General features: G+C 39.7%; 1 protein-coding gene across 2 annotated transcripts in view; it reads right to left on the reverse strand.

The window, feature by feature from the left end:
* The window catches only part of spock1 (SPARC (osteonectin), cwcv and kazal like domains proteoglycan 1), a 133922-nt gene that overhangs the window by 30761 nt on the left and 87737 nt on the right, over positions 1-15424 (reverse strand). The window lies entirely within an intron of this gene.

The raw sequence follows: 15424 nt of genomic DNA on the forward strand, positions 1-15424 counted from the left end.
CTGGTTCATACAGGTATCCTTTTGGTTCCAAAGTGAATGAAACTTTATCGTCGCTGTCATAGTCACTCATTTTGAATTTCCTACGCTGCCTCACAATCCTTAGAGTACAAACAAAAGAATTACAATACTTGATCAAACTTACACGACACTACAACCAGTGCCTGAAGCATAGCTTGTTTACATTCCCTGCAGCTGAAAGGAGGAGGGGGGACGGAGCGCACTAGCGCTGCGCGGAAGGACACATGACCAGTTAGTTAGGTCCGGATAAATGTTTATATTTCCGAAGACTTAATGCACTTAAAAAATATTTTATGTAGCATACTCTTAAACTGTGGTATTACTTTTTGATTTTAGTTCTTGTAGGCAGAGAAAATAGCCTTTGAATTTGGTACCGTCTCTCCCTGTTAGCGTCTACTTCTTCGTCACCATCGATTACAGTTTGTGTCTTACTGAGGGAGAGGAGACACCGTTCTACTGTATCTAATGTCCTAAGTGGTCACATAGAGCTCATACAACCCCACTTCAAAAAAATAAACTGAACTATCCCTTTAATCTTTGAGCTGTAAGAACAAAAACATACAGTGAGAGTAGTGGAGTTCAGGTAGAGATAGTGCACATACTTGAAGTGTCTGAGAAACACTTTTATTTACAACCTACAAAGAACTGTTTACAGAATGATCTTAGAAACACAATTTAAAAGAGCAGCACAAAAACTGAACACAACAGCAGACACTGTGAGGTTTTTCAGGTTCAAAGGAGACAAGGTTAATTATTTACATGCAATTACTCAAATTTTGCTGTAAGGCTCTGTCCTGGGAACTCCCTGCATTTCCAAGCACACATGTGGAATATCAAAGCCTGAGGTGGAGAGCACACCCCCCCTCACAACACGTATGACACTGATGGAATCAGACACAGCGTAAAACAAGGAGCTTGGCTGGAGGTGGGTTGCAAAGCATTTATGAGGGGAAGCGGCAAGAGTAGGAAGGCTAAATCAGGTTAAATTGAACGCCCATTTGCTCTTTGCTGATTGGAAGCGTAGATGTTAGCTGTCAGCTATTCATATGAGCGGCCGATGTTTATTCCTAAAGGATGTGGAAGCCTTTCTTTGGGACATTTTGAGCTTCAAACACTTCACTTCACTGCTTCACTTTGTATTCTGGTGAATCTCATGTGTTTATCTTTCACATCCCTGTCTTTATCTTTGTGAATAGAAGCTTACTTCATTTGATTAATGAATGTCTGAAAGTATCTGCTTTAATATCAAATATCCGATACAAGGATGTATAAAGTGTGATCATGATCTGTTACATTTTTAAAGATAGAGAAGTTCACTTTTTTACCCAAGCTACTCTTACCCTCTCAAAGAATTACAGATAATCATCATTCATTTGTGTGTCTTACATCTACACTTTACTGAAATGATTTGATTTTTTAACAGATATTTTAACAAACTTTTTGCTCTAACGGAAATAAGTGAATGTTAAATAAGCAACACTTTATTCTCAGAGAGAATTCTATTTTTCCAAACTTAATTTAAGAACAGTGCTGTTTAATATATTTTTGTGTTTTTTACCTTTTGTATGTTTCTCAGTTTGAGATAAACACATTTAAAAACTGTGAATAATATCTGCTTGTTCCTTGATAACTACACTAGAGCTGAAACGATTCCTCGAATATTTTGAGGTACTCGATTACAAAAAATGATCGAGGAATTTTCTCCGCCTCGAGAAATCGTTTAATTTAAAAACAGCTCAAAGAGTGGCATTTCAAATAGAGCTGACACCATATTTAGAGAGTTTTCAGACCCCTCAAGCTACCTCTTTTTCAAAATAGTGACTAGCAACAAATCTAGCTTCTTTTCTGGAGTTTGGAGACTGATATGAAAGCATGTATTGACATGCATCAGCTGCTTGTATCTCATATATCATCACATCGCACGGAACTTAGAATTTATCACCCAAAGTCACTTGATTTTACACTTGCTTGAAACAAATTTTCATTTGAAAAATAACTGCTCTTTAACTTAACAAAAATGTGTTTTATCCAATTACTCGATTAATCGATGAAATTTTCAGTAGAATACTCGAATACTAAAATATTCGATAGCTGCAGCCCTAAACTACACTAATAAAATCATCTATCATTCACCAATTATAGATCACAATATTGTCCAATAAATCACAATTGCACCATTTCACCTAACTGTGCTGCAATGCGCAGAGTCTGTGTCAACAAAGATAAACAGCCATAGATGTCCAATACAAACACGCACTGAAAATCTACATATTGTATTCTCATTTCCAGACACAATTACTGGAGCATCCTTGACTGTAGTAAAAAAAATCAAAACAAAACAAATAAACAAGAAACATTCACTCTCTACAGGAAATTTTACTTTTCTTCCACCTTGGCAATGTGCAAGTGACTGTTAACAAAACAGTCCACCATAACATGTTTGTAATGCCATGTTTGCAGTTAAAATAACAGATTAACCGAGTGGTGTCTATGAGAAATAAGGCTGGGACGATATGCTTAGGGATGGGTACCTGTCACATCTGAAACGATACGGTACCGATGCCCAGTACCTAGCAATCAGTACGGGTACTTAACAATACCAATTTTCAGTACTTTTTTGTGTTTATGTGGTAAAAAATATCAATATGTTTAATAGTAGAAAATAAAAATACCTGGATTTAACATGTTTATTCTTCAATATATAACCTTGCAATGCTGTGTTCATGTCCAGTATGGTAAATCACCTACTCTTCCTCTCCCTCACAGTCACAAGGATGCACTTAGGTACCTAAACATGGTACCTTTTGGTTTTATCTGAATCGGTACCCGGTAGTTTTTACAGAATTCGGTCGGTACCTATAAAAGTACCTAATGCGGTATCCATCCCGAGATAAGCTATTATCGTGATTAGCTTCTGTTATGATTTTTTGGGGGCTGATTCAAATTAAATTGCAAATTCTTCGATATTTACGATTTTTGCAGTTTTTAGTTTGCTTTTTTAACACCAGACCATGTGAAAAAGTTAAATGATGATAACTATGTGTACAGTCAGTATCAGGAGCCATATTTTCACATAAAATGATCACGTGAGTCAGAGAGAAACATTTTACCCTTTACTGGAGAAAAGTGGTGACTTTTTTCCAATCCACTTTATAAACAAAGACTGAAATGAAGAATTTGAAAATGAAAAAAAGTTTGATTTTTGACAAAGAATCATGATTTAGATATTGCCAAATAAAAAAAAATCCTTTTGTAATCGTGTAACAAATTTTTCTCCCACCCCTAACTTAAGGAAAACACCAGCCAGACTTGGATTAAAGAGTTGGGACAGCATGTAATTTGGTGGAGGTGGCTGCCTCGTGTTTTGCATGCAGGAAAAGCCCTGCCTTTAAATAGATATTTATTGGGCTGTAAACAAAGACAACAAACAAAAAGGGAAGTCTGAAACAGGATGTCCTCTGTTTCAAATTGCTTCCAACACTGAAAGTTGGCCGTCACCTCCTGCAGCTAAACATCATCAGACAACAGCGGATGGATTTGGGGATTGCTAAAACGCATAAACAGATACAAAAACACATTAACAAGCCTATGTGCCTTCTCATATTCTCCTGAATGCAGAGAGATGAGATGTCAACCTCCCCTCATGATGGCTGTCTGCTCTGCTGTGAGTTTCTATCAGCTGTGTGTTTGGGCCTGTCCTCACCTCCATCTCTCAGCACTGGGGAAAACCCATCTTATTTCACTTTGCGGCAAAATGACTTTATCACCATGAGGAAATGAGAGATGAAGGGATCGAGGAGAGAATAGAGAGGAAAGATTGGGGGGGAAAGGGATGCTCGTATCTGGTTAACAGAGGATTGGAGGACAATTTAGGATTAGTGTGTGACCTCCACAATGGGACAAACTGGAAATGAGACACACACATGCAGCATTACACCTACCATCTCACACACACACAAACACATACACACAAACACAAACACACACACAATTATATACAAAGCATCAGGTGTATGATTACAGATAAAACTTTCTCATGAAAAGCAAAGCTGTTCATTTGTGGAAACAATGATGCCTTGAACGTGAACCATTTTCAGCTGATGTGGTGTGAATATTTATGTTATGTAAAGAAGAGGGGATGAAAACCAGGAAAAGAGGAGAGGAAATTGAAGAGCAGAGGAAGGCAACGGGAGAGGAGAGAGTGACAGGATGAAGAGGAGGGAGGGGGAGCAGGGGAGAGGAGCGAATAGAAGAGTGTAGGGTAAAAGAGTTTTATCCGTCTATTTAAAGCTTGAGTGAGCAGCATTGGCGGTTAAACCAGCCAATCAATTGTAATGCAGGCGCACTGCAGCACACTCTTGCCACCTCGCTTTCACTTTCCACAATACAAGTCCCTCATCTCCTTTTATTCCCCTCTCTTTTCTCTAATCTTAAGCATGACTTTATTTTCATTTGTGTGTGTGTTAGAATAATATGCATGAGTAATACAACTTGACATGCCTTATTGCATATCCATTCATTCCAAAGTGCCAAGTAAAAACTCCCTTTCACACCCTACACCACGTTTACACCTTGAAAACATTATTGATTTTATGTAAATGAACAAGGTTGTCTGCTGCTGATAAGACAGTGCCAAATGAACAAGTGCAAAGGATTCAAGCGGGTGTGTGTTCGTGAAGAAAATTATGATCCTTCATGAGACACTGCTGTAAAGACCCTCTTCTTTGACTGGCTGATAAAAGGGAGAAATGCTATAAAAGAGAATTGCATGTGCATATCCTCCACGCTGTTGCAGTTACAGCTTGTGATCAGGAGCAACAGTTCAGTAAACAAACATCAACACCGGCCAGTCTCACCATTGTCCTTGGCCATGTGTAAGGTTGACTGAAGACCCCTGAGTGCTGGGTTAACAGTCTGTGGGGGTGAGACAGATGGATGGATTGGCAGAGCTGCAGCTGAGGGTAGTGAGTGTAAAAGACAGCAGCAGATCATTAACAAATGAACACAAATGTGCTTTTCAACATTCAATTCCTGTTATTCCCTGAGTCTGACACTAATGCAGGAATTACACCTCATACAATGGTCTCGTTATTAATGTGTGTTTAAGTAAGAGACCATGAGAAGCAAAAAAAGTGCACAAAACTTTTATTATCAAATTCTTCTCAGTGAAACTGCAAATGTATAAACAGCCATGAAGTTATACCTTGGAGAGTCTCTGCATATACATCTTGAAGGTATTTGCCAGTTTGGTTGTAGTGGAATGGTATGAGGTACTTGTTAACTGGTTAGCTCAGCCCATTTGCTGACAAACAATCCAGTAAACCAGCACAGAAACTAGGCTATCAACTACTGTGGAGGGAGTCAACTCGAGCCTGTAATTTAGCAAGTTTTAAGAAAATACAACCAAAACTATGTTATGTCTGAAAAACCTGTTAATCCCTTAAAAGTAGTGTCTGCGCGAATTGGGCTCCTCCTCATTCGATCAGGGCACACCCACTGCCTCCGACCGAAGCTATGAGAACACATCCACTAGCCCAGCAACCACCTGTAGAATAGTGTTTCAACATGGGAAAGACTCGAGTGCCGTGCACCTGATTTAGCATGTTAGTACAAGCAAATCACTAGGTTATTTGATGCATACCGGCTCAGTAGACAGCCAACTGGGGCGTCAGTGGCGCAGTTGGAGAACGGGCTTGGTTGGTGATTGGAAGGTTGCAGGTTTAAGCCCAGCTCTGGGTGACACATGGCGATGTGTCCTTGGGCAAGACACTTAACCCCAAGTTGCTCCCACTGCTCCGTCAGTGGTGTGTGAATGGGTATGAAAGGGCATGACTGTTTTAGACAAAATAATGGATAGCTAACATAGTAAGAATTTTATCCATCAGTGAGCGAATGCAAGGGCGAACGGGTGTGGATGGGTAAGTGTGACCTGTGGTGTACAGCAGCTTTGAGTGGTCCATGACTAGAAAAGCGCTATATAAGCTCAAGTCCATTTACGGTTTACCATTACCATTTAACTTGTGTCACTCTTTGTCCTGTGCTGGCCCATAGGAGACGTTTGAACAGAATAATTCCTGTGAAAGTTGACATTAAATCCTGCAGACTCTACCTTTGAATCCCAAGAGCCCATATGTTTCAAGAAGCATAAAGTTGAACAATTTATTTTCTTTCAAGTTACGAAATGTGAATATGAATCAGGCAAGTCAGACAAATACTGACAATGATGGCATTAGTATAACTGTGACTGAAAACATATTTCATCTAGCAACCCATGATGCATTTGTAGTAGATTTCTTAAAGTAAATTTCAAAAAGAAAAATGCCTTTTTCTTCAAAAATTCAAAACCACAATCTTTCCCTCACCTTACCAAAGAGCTTTCACCTTTTTAACTGAACCAAACACTTGAGGTAGAAGATCTACTTAAGACTATGATCATACTCAGTTTCAGAAAGATGAATTTGAAGATGTTGAAAAATGTTGGAAGCTACCAGGTGGAAAAAAAACTAGCAGTCATGACTGTTTTATTGGATTGGCTTCTCATGCCAGCAGAGGCATAAAACATTGTGTCAGTTGGATCCTATATTTCTGCCACTGCCAGAAGTTTGATACAGCCTGTCTTTCTTTTTTTTTGCAGTGTGACCTTGTACCAACCATTTAGATTGACGACCAGTGATTTCATCATGTTTCTCTCACGGTTGTCAGATTTCCTCCCCACAGTGCAAAGTGCCTGATAGCGGGAGAAGCTGGTAGCAAAGGAGACTTTGGCAGCAAGTGTTACTGGCATTCACATAGTGTGAGTGCATGAATATGATTGGACGGTACAAGCCAGGTGCAAGAAGTGATGCCAATCAGAAAATGAAAGTGTGGTCTCAGTACTCCAACTGAACTTAGCTGTGATCAGTATATTTATTTGCAAGTTTCTTCAGCTGTAATCATGGAGGTTTTTTTAACATCAAATGAACACCAGCAAGGTTAAGTTGTCACAGCTCAATAGCTGTTTTTTAATGCTCCTCACCCTTCTACAGCACCATAGTGTGAGACTTTTACAGTCTGACTTTGAAAACGCTTGACATGGACACCTCGTTGCTGTTGTACATTTCACCACTGTGCTCCGAAAGCTCAGCTGCTGCTGCAAACCCAGCATCAACCCAGCTACCATCTGGCCAGACCTGCTTTTATATACTGGAGGGGAATCAATACCCTCCTTGGTTGGTAGCTCAAGCTCAGCCAGCACAGCACGTACATAAAAGCAAATATATTCCCTGCTGAAATCAAAAGTTTGCTGCAACTGGGGAAAAAAAACTCCAGTATAAAAGGTTTATCCGCCAGAGCACGAGATCAAAGTTGTTCTCATTGTCAAGTTTACATCATCCATAGATTGATGATAGATAATCATCCTTTTTTAGCACAAAGACTAACAATTAAAATGTGGCCCTTGTTTTACTATAGTAACATTACTGACATGCACTCTGGAAAACTTCTGGAGCCCCGACACCTGAAATGACCCGAACTGGCTGTTCCCACATGTTCTTAACCAGCATGGAGTTTTCTTTGACAGATGGGGGGCTACAGGGGAATGGCTGTTTTAGAAGGCTGGACATGACATGAAATAGATGCTGTCAGAGTCATTGTGTAATTTTTCACAATCTTAAACACTGAATAAAACAGCTGATACTTTTATTTGCCATCTCATCTCATCTCATCTCATCTCATCTCATCTCATCTCATCTCATCTCATCTCATCTCATCTCATCTCATCTCATCTCATCTCATCTCATCTCATCTCATCTCATCTCATCTCATCTCATCTCATCTCATCTCATCTCATCTCATCTCATCTCATTCATCCCAGATCTATCTGCAGGGGCAGTAATCCCAGCAAGTCCAACCTGACATCCTTCTCTCCAGCAATGTTTTCCCGCTCATTTTGGGGAATCCTGGGGCCTTCCTGGGCCACACTGGGTATATGATCCCTCAAGCAAACTCTGGGTCTACCCTGAGGACTCCTCTGAGGTGCCTTGAACACCTTCAAGGGGAGGCTCCTCGAGGGCATCGTTATCAAACTCAACCCTCATCTGACTTCTTCTGCAAGCTTCAACCCTGAAGTCCAATGTGTTTGGCCAGTATCAAAGCAAGCGTCCTGTGTTTGAGCACGGTTCAGTCATCTGCTTTGGAATGCTACGGAGAGATTCAGCACGGTACACTTAATGAACAAGAGCATGAGGTATGGTCCATGATGTATGATCACTGCAACAGCTCTTCACGAAAAACATTTTAAACAATGGTGGGGTGTTAGAGGACTGTGTCAGACCAAAACCACTTAACATACGCCAAAAAGCCACTAAAGTTGTAGCAGTATTCTCTGTGTGTCATTGCTCTGACTCTGATGAGATCACGCTTTGTGTAAACAGACGCTTCATGAAGACTTGGGCAGGCCATGTGTGTGCCTTAAGTCTGGTTCATATTGGAGAACTGTGACCATTAGCTGTACTCTCCAGCAGAGGAACTCTTCCGTTTTCCCCTTACTTTGACAATGCAAACAGATAGAATATAAGATGTTGATGTACTTGGAGTAATATGTGCTAGGAGATATTGTTGTATTAAGATACACTTCTAAAGTCTTATAGAAATGTTTCATATTGAGTACCACAACATGTTTGCCTTGTTTTTATAGTGCTACACTTTTTTGTCCTAAAGACATTTCTAGATAGTTCGCTAGCAATCAATTTCCCTGTAAAATTAAGGCTCATTCACTCATTAGCTCATCCTGACTTCACCTTGAAGTTACACCAGGAGGAAATGTCCCTTGTAAAGTCAGGGGAGGGGGGAGATTTGGTTGTTTACGTTGATAATATTCTGGGAAGCTTTCTGGATTTTTGCACTGGTATTAATAGGGCTTTCAGCTGTCAGTGAAGTAGATTCACATGGTGACTTTTTGGTGCCTAAATCTACATTTCCCCCTCCTTCTCCTCCCCCATCCCTCTCCATCCCCAGCTTAGGGACTCAGGGAGTCCCAGTACAAACACAGGCAGCCAGAGAAACACTAGACACATAGTGCCAGCATAAGAAAATCAAGACTTATATTAATATTCAGCTTTGTGCTTCTGAGTGTAATATGGTTTAATAAGAAAAATGGAAATTCCCTTTGTTAGAACATTAAATAGAAGAAGTAGACTGATTTCTGGTGCAGGGGTAATTTTATATGTGTAAATGTCAAGTTTTATATTTGATCTTAAAATAAAAGTTCTTCATCATGATATTTAGATTGATCCAGACTAACAACTGCTAACAAGTGTCAACGATATTCAGATATATGTGCTAAAACGTTTCTTTTCCTTTTCCCGTCACTTGTGAGGAGTTAAAACCTGACAGTTATGTGATGTGAACACCGGTTTCTTACATAAACAACCTCTGTTGCAGTAGATTAAGTGTAGATGCAGAATCCAGCCTTTAAATCCCAATCACTGCTTTCTGCAGCCTCTTTGTTCTAATAAATCCTCTCATCGGGATGCTGTTGGGGGATTCCTGTGCACAATACTTTGTAATAGACAAGGTTGTGGTTTTAATCCTACAGTAACTGAATCACTGTTAACTGCATTAGTGTCAGTGTTTCTGCATTGCTGCACAATCATTTCTTAAGACAAGTGTACGTGCAAGTGTGCAAAAAACCTTATCTCAAGAGTTCAACCTTGAACATATTTCCCAGACATTTAATTGCTTCGTACTTCCTCACCCTCCCACCCCCCTCAAGAAAAGCAGAGTTAAGTTGACGCCGTGAAATTTTATTACAATTAAGGGTGACATTAAATCGCCTTTCTCATCCACTTTTTGTCTCTTCTAGTTTTTCTCCCTCTTTTTTCACCCTTAATGCTCCTTAGGAGACAGGGACGTGAAGGCTGAGATAAAACACTCTTCCTGTATCCTCTAGTCCTGGACGGAGGCCAGAATGGAGAGCAGTGATTGGATAATAAAGATAGTCAGAGTCCAATAGCAGAGGCCATGTCGCCAACAAGCCCTGTCAGACAGCAGAGGGTGACCTTAAATTAATTGCTGCTGCTGAGCGGCACACGGGTCAACGGGGTGATTTTGTAACCCGAGTATGGGAATGAGTGTGTGTATGTGTGAGTGTGTTCTTTATTGACATCCTGCTCTATTGCTCTCCATTGTTTGCTCTCCCCAGCTACTGTTTCTAATAGCAAACAAACAAGTTTGATATAAGTAAACACAAGCCTCAACAACTGTTCCCAAAGGACAAATTCTCCACTGTTATTTGAAAAAAATGAGCATCACTTTCATGCTTTGATAAACTAATTAAAAAGGTGTTTCTTCTCTTTTTTTCCTGGGGGGCTACAGAGGAAAACAAGAGATGGAGAGAGGGAGAGAGAAGAAAGGCAAACAGATCAGCAGAAGATAAAATCTCCTTGTCTGTCTGCTTTGTGAACACTCCTCAGGGTCTGACTGTTTGGCCTGTGAGAGGCACTGGAGGATGACGGAGAGGAATGATGGAGGGATGAAAGCATGGAGAAGGCCTGTGGGAGGACGCAGAGATAGTTCAGATTCACCATCCAGAAAATTAATTATTGAAAACATGGGCAATCATATTATTGTGGATGTAACTGAGGAATGGAGAAGATAAACAGGCGGCTTCAGCTTGAATGTCAGGGAAGAAAGCACGGTGGCTTACGGGAGGAGAAAAATATCTGGAGAGAGGAGGGCTGTTGACTATCGCTTACAAATGGTGAATATTCATCACTGCCACTATACACAGTCACACATGCACACTCACACTTCACTGTGAAAAGCCCTGGAAGGGGATGTTTAGTGAAGTGGATGCTGGCAGCAAAGTATTTTTTAAGGGAACACTATGAAAGCGAATAATCAAATGGTCTTTGAAGACAGCTTCAAAGCATACAAGGCGTTTAAGGACAGTGTGCACAAACAAAGGGACGCTTAGTTCAGGTGGAAGTGGCTAATTGTCATGGTGTAAATAAATTCATTCTCAACACTTTCTGCTTTAGGTGTGTAAAAAAATGTATCACTGTTATGGAGCACAGAGAGAAGAAAAACAATGAAAAGTAGATGAAAACTGCTTGGTTGGATGGAGACGTACACACGGCAAAAGAGGTTCCAAGTAACAACTGGGTTTGCTGGGTTAAAGGTCTTCATCATGGTTACAAGCTGTTATAATTCGTCTGCAGTTGTTCTGTGTCTCATACAGATGCATTTGTGTAAGAAAACAGACAAAAAAGAGCTAAGATACTTTATTTCACTGATCGACATAAGAATACACTACCATTGTGCACAAATTGCTGTGTTTCCTAAATAAAGTTTAATATAAGTAACTTGCTGACACTGTTGTTATCCTGGTTTAGACACCCCAGGGATCTTGTTGCATCAAAGAAACGTGGAAAAAAGATCAAACGCTTTCTGCTTGCTAAGTTTTACATTGAAAAATTTGACCCTAACTTAGTCAATAATTTTAAAATAGTTTTGGATTTTGAAGGCAATTACCTACCCTCCTATCAGTGTTTTGCACCTCCCCACATGAGTCCCAAACCCCACTTAGGGAACTCCAAGGGCCAGTTGTTCGAAGGTGATCTGATCGGATTCTGGTTATCAGATTAAATTTCAAAACTTCTTCCAAACTTTTTCACCACACAACAAAAGCAGAAACAGAAATCAATGGGTGCCTTATACACACTTAACCAGATAATTCAAGGGAAATAAAGAAGCTTGTAAGCAGCCCCACAGTTGTATGACTGTTAACATAATCCACAGACTGTCTGTGTTTGACTTCCTGGAATAAAACTGGTTATGTCTTCATTTGAATATCTTTACCAAGGATTTAAAGTTTTCCATCCAACAGCTGTTGAGACATTTCACTCACTGCCATAGATTTCAATGAAATGTTGGCACTTAAGCAGAAGTCAGGGGATGTCTGAGGTATATCTATGTCAACAAAAAACTGTGTTTGTTAAGAAGTTTCATCAGCACTTTGGGCCAGAAGTGCAGGTAAGAAGAGGACAAGGAGATGTGAGGTGTGGCTACTGAATGTGTTTTTCTGCCATTAAATGTTATTACCTCTACCAAAGAGGTTAATTTGTTGGGGAGAGTTTGTTTGTCTGTCAACAACAGAACTCAAAAAGTTCTGAACAGATCTTCATGAAATTTTCAGGAAATGTTCAAAATGGGATAAGGAAGAAGTGATTACATTTTGGAGGTGGTCTGGATCACCGTCTGGATCCAGGATTTTTTTTTTTTAACCATATGTGTATATAACTTTGCGCTAAATAGTCGGATTGCTTTACAAAACAATACAAGACAAGGTCACCAGATTTTCTGACAGATGTTAAAGTACGATCCAGATCCTGCAAATATTCAGGATACTAAGATCTGGAAAATAAAATATGTACTGGGTCATCATAATTTTTAACACTGTCAGGTAACAAATTATCATACAAACCTGCAACTAACACCAAATTGTAGCAGACAGTCTGCTGAAAGGAAGTATAACGTTAAAGTAGGACAAAAAAAAAAAGTAGGATAAGTGTTGCGTGAGAATGACAATATGCCTGGTGGTGGTCTGCGCTCTCTGAGTGCTTTTCTAGTTTCACTATGATTTTGAGGATATCAGTAAAATTATTCAACTCTTTGATCCTGGATGGGTCAAAAGTGAAAGGTCTGCACACAGAATGAAAGCAGACTTTTTATTTTATTCATTCTGGATTTTTCCTCACTTGTACAATGTCAAGTGGTCTCTTTTTTTCCCGTTTTAAAAAGGTTCCCTTTCCTCTTAACTGACCATGTGCTGCTTCAAGACAAGGAGTTTGTCAGTTTGACCTTTAGTCAATTTTAGCAGAGTTCACAATGAAAGACCACACGCTCGAGTTACAGCCTGATTCTTCTGGCTGCTGCTCATTGACATGCTGTGATCTCTGCCCACTTTTCTTTAAACACACACACACACACACACACACACACACACACACACACACACACACACACACACACACACACACACACACACACACACACACACACACACACACACACACACACACACACAAGTGGATGACAGATCTGGCCTCTTGCCTCACCTTCAGTGTCAGAGTTAATTAAATGTTTTTGCACTGTCCTAGACTGTGGCATTCATTAATCTGAAGCTGGAAGTTTTGTGTTTGTGTGTGTGTGTGTGTGTGTGTGTGTGTGTGTGTGTGTGTGTGTGTGTGTGTGTGTGTGTGTGTGTGTGTGTGTGTGTGTGTGTGTGTGTGTGTGTGTGTATGTGTGTGTGTGTGTGTGCGTGTGTGTGTGTGTGTGTAGTGTGAATGACTAAAGGGGATCAAGAATCCAGATCTCCTCTCCTCTCCTCTTCTCCCCTGTCATTATCTACCCATATCATATCAGTAGATCTACTCTAACTGGTTCGTCATGTGAAGGTGTGTGTTCATCAGGTCATCCTTAAAGTTGGCAAATAAGAGAAAAACAAACTGTCGGAGCTTAATCTGTATTCAAATACTCTTCAAGATCTCTGTGCAGCGTTTTTTTTCAATGGTTCAAAGTGTGCTGAAATGAACACATAATGCCCCCCAGTGAGACCACAAGCACGGTGACTCACACCGCAGAGCAGTGAGGGGAATGAAGGGGGAGATTATCCAGTATGTAACATATAATCCAGGACCACTCATACAACTCTATTTAAAGCAGAACTGAGTGATTGCACATTTATTACATCAGGGGTCAACAACTCTCGCACACTGTAGAGATGGTTTTCACAACCCATGTTCACACTTTCAGAATGAAGACACCCGACAGAAATCACGTCTTTGGGTTCTCTAATGTTGAGCTTTCTCAAGGCAGCAACACTCCCTTGGAACTGATATAAGACTAAAATAATTTAAGCAAACTAAAAAGGAAATAAAGATATATGACGCTGGTTTGGTTTGGCTTTTACAGAGCAACGTGTACTCCTCAAAGGAGGCAGCCTGGGCTTGGCTCAGACACCTGGTCCTTCATCGATTGCCTTTTTCTCTACACAGTTTACATTACCCATTATTCCACCCCCTAAAAACTGGCATTTAAGCCCCTTAATTGAAACTGGAGAGTAAATGATTAACAGGGCTATGTTTTATTATGTTTTTTATACCTGTCATTTTACAGGTTTCTGTTAAGCCCACAAGCAGGCTTTTTTATTTTACTCGTGGGTTATTTTTTTCTATACTTTTGTGCAAAAAAGAGAAAATTGTACTAGAAAGTTGAACAAGAAAATTAATATGAATTAAAAATTACTAACACACCTATCAAAACCCAGTATTTATGTGTGAAGAGACCAAACTTTATCATCCAGGCTGAATCTCAAAATAGCTCTGTACAGCTGCGACTCTTGGAGTCGATATTTTCAGGCTTTAAAACTGTGAATTACTGAATGTTACTCTGCATCTTTTCTCAAACTGAATAACATCAAAACACGTGTAATTGGTTTTGTAATCAGATAACAAACTGAACACAATGTGCACATCAGCCGCATTTCAAATTGCATTTGATTTACCAATTGGTTCCCCAATTAGTTTCCATTTACCAAATCTGTTATCATCCCTGCAGCAATCTGGAATTATGTGCTGTAACGAGGGCTCTTATTGGCTGTCATTTTAACTCCACGTGCCTGCTCTTACACTGAATACTGGAATTTTCTTCTTTTTTTCTTAAAGACATAGGTGTATAATGCAAAAAAGTTTCACATTACTGGACTGTGGATCACATGTTTTATAAGTGCCGACACTCGATTCAAAATTAATCATTTGCCAGATTTTTGCTGTGATACATAAATTCTGACTTTATACTTTTCAAATGTATTCTGTTGAATTGTCTTCTAACAGTAAAGGTCAAATAATTTTGGACAGATATAAGGGACACATCAAAGTAAATACTGCACTCTTCCTGTATAGAATAGAATATTGATTAACTACACATACTGTTAAACATGTTTTCAAATGATAATTACATGTTGTATGCCTCGCATTTCCTATCAACTTAGCTAAACGCCAATGACAGAGTCTAAATGTATGCAATGAAGTCAAAGCTTGTATTGTATTAGTTCCTCGTTTCAAAGAAGAAATGTTGACTATACATAGTCATTCCAACCAGCATTCACCCTATGGAGCTTGTTTAGCTCTGCTCCATCCAAACACAAACACCAAAACTGACAGTTTACAGTTCCTGGGGAGAGATTTTTTCCTCTAGCAAACTACTAACAAGCTAATCCAAAACCACACTTTCACATTAGCCTTCATAAACAGACCCTGATGTCAGTACAAAACTGATCCCTAAGCCCAACCTTGCGTTCCTCAACAGGCTGGCTTTGATCCTTCTGTCCTGCTCAGACAACATGCAATAAATACAATTGTTTGCA

This window comes from Halichoeres trimaculatus, unplaced genomic scaffold (genome assembly GCF_033239565.1).
Source record: "Halichoeres trimaculatus isolate MK-OKI-2021-1 unplaced genomic scaffold, fHalTri1.1 fHalTri1_scaffold_7, whole genome shotgun sequence".
Lineage (NCBI taxonomy): Eukaryota > Metazoa > Chordata > Actinopteri > Labriformes > Labridae > Halichoeres > Halichoeres trimaculatus.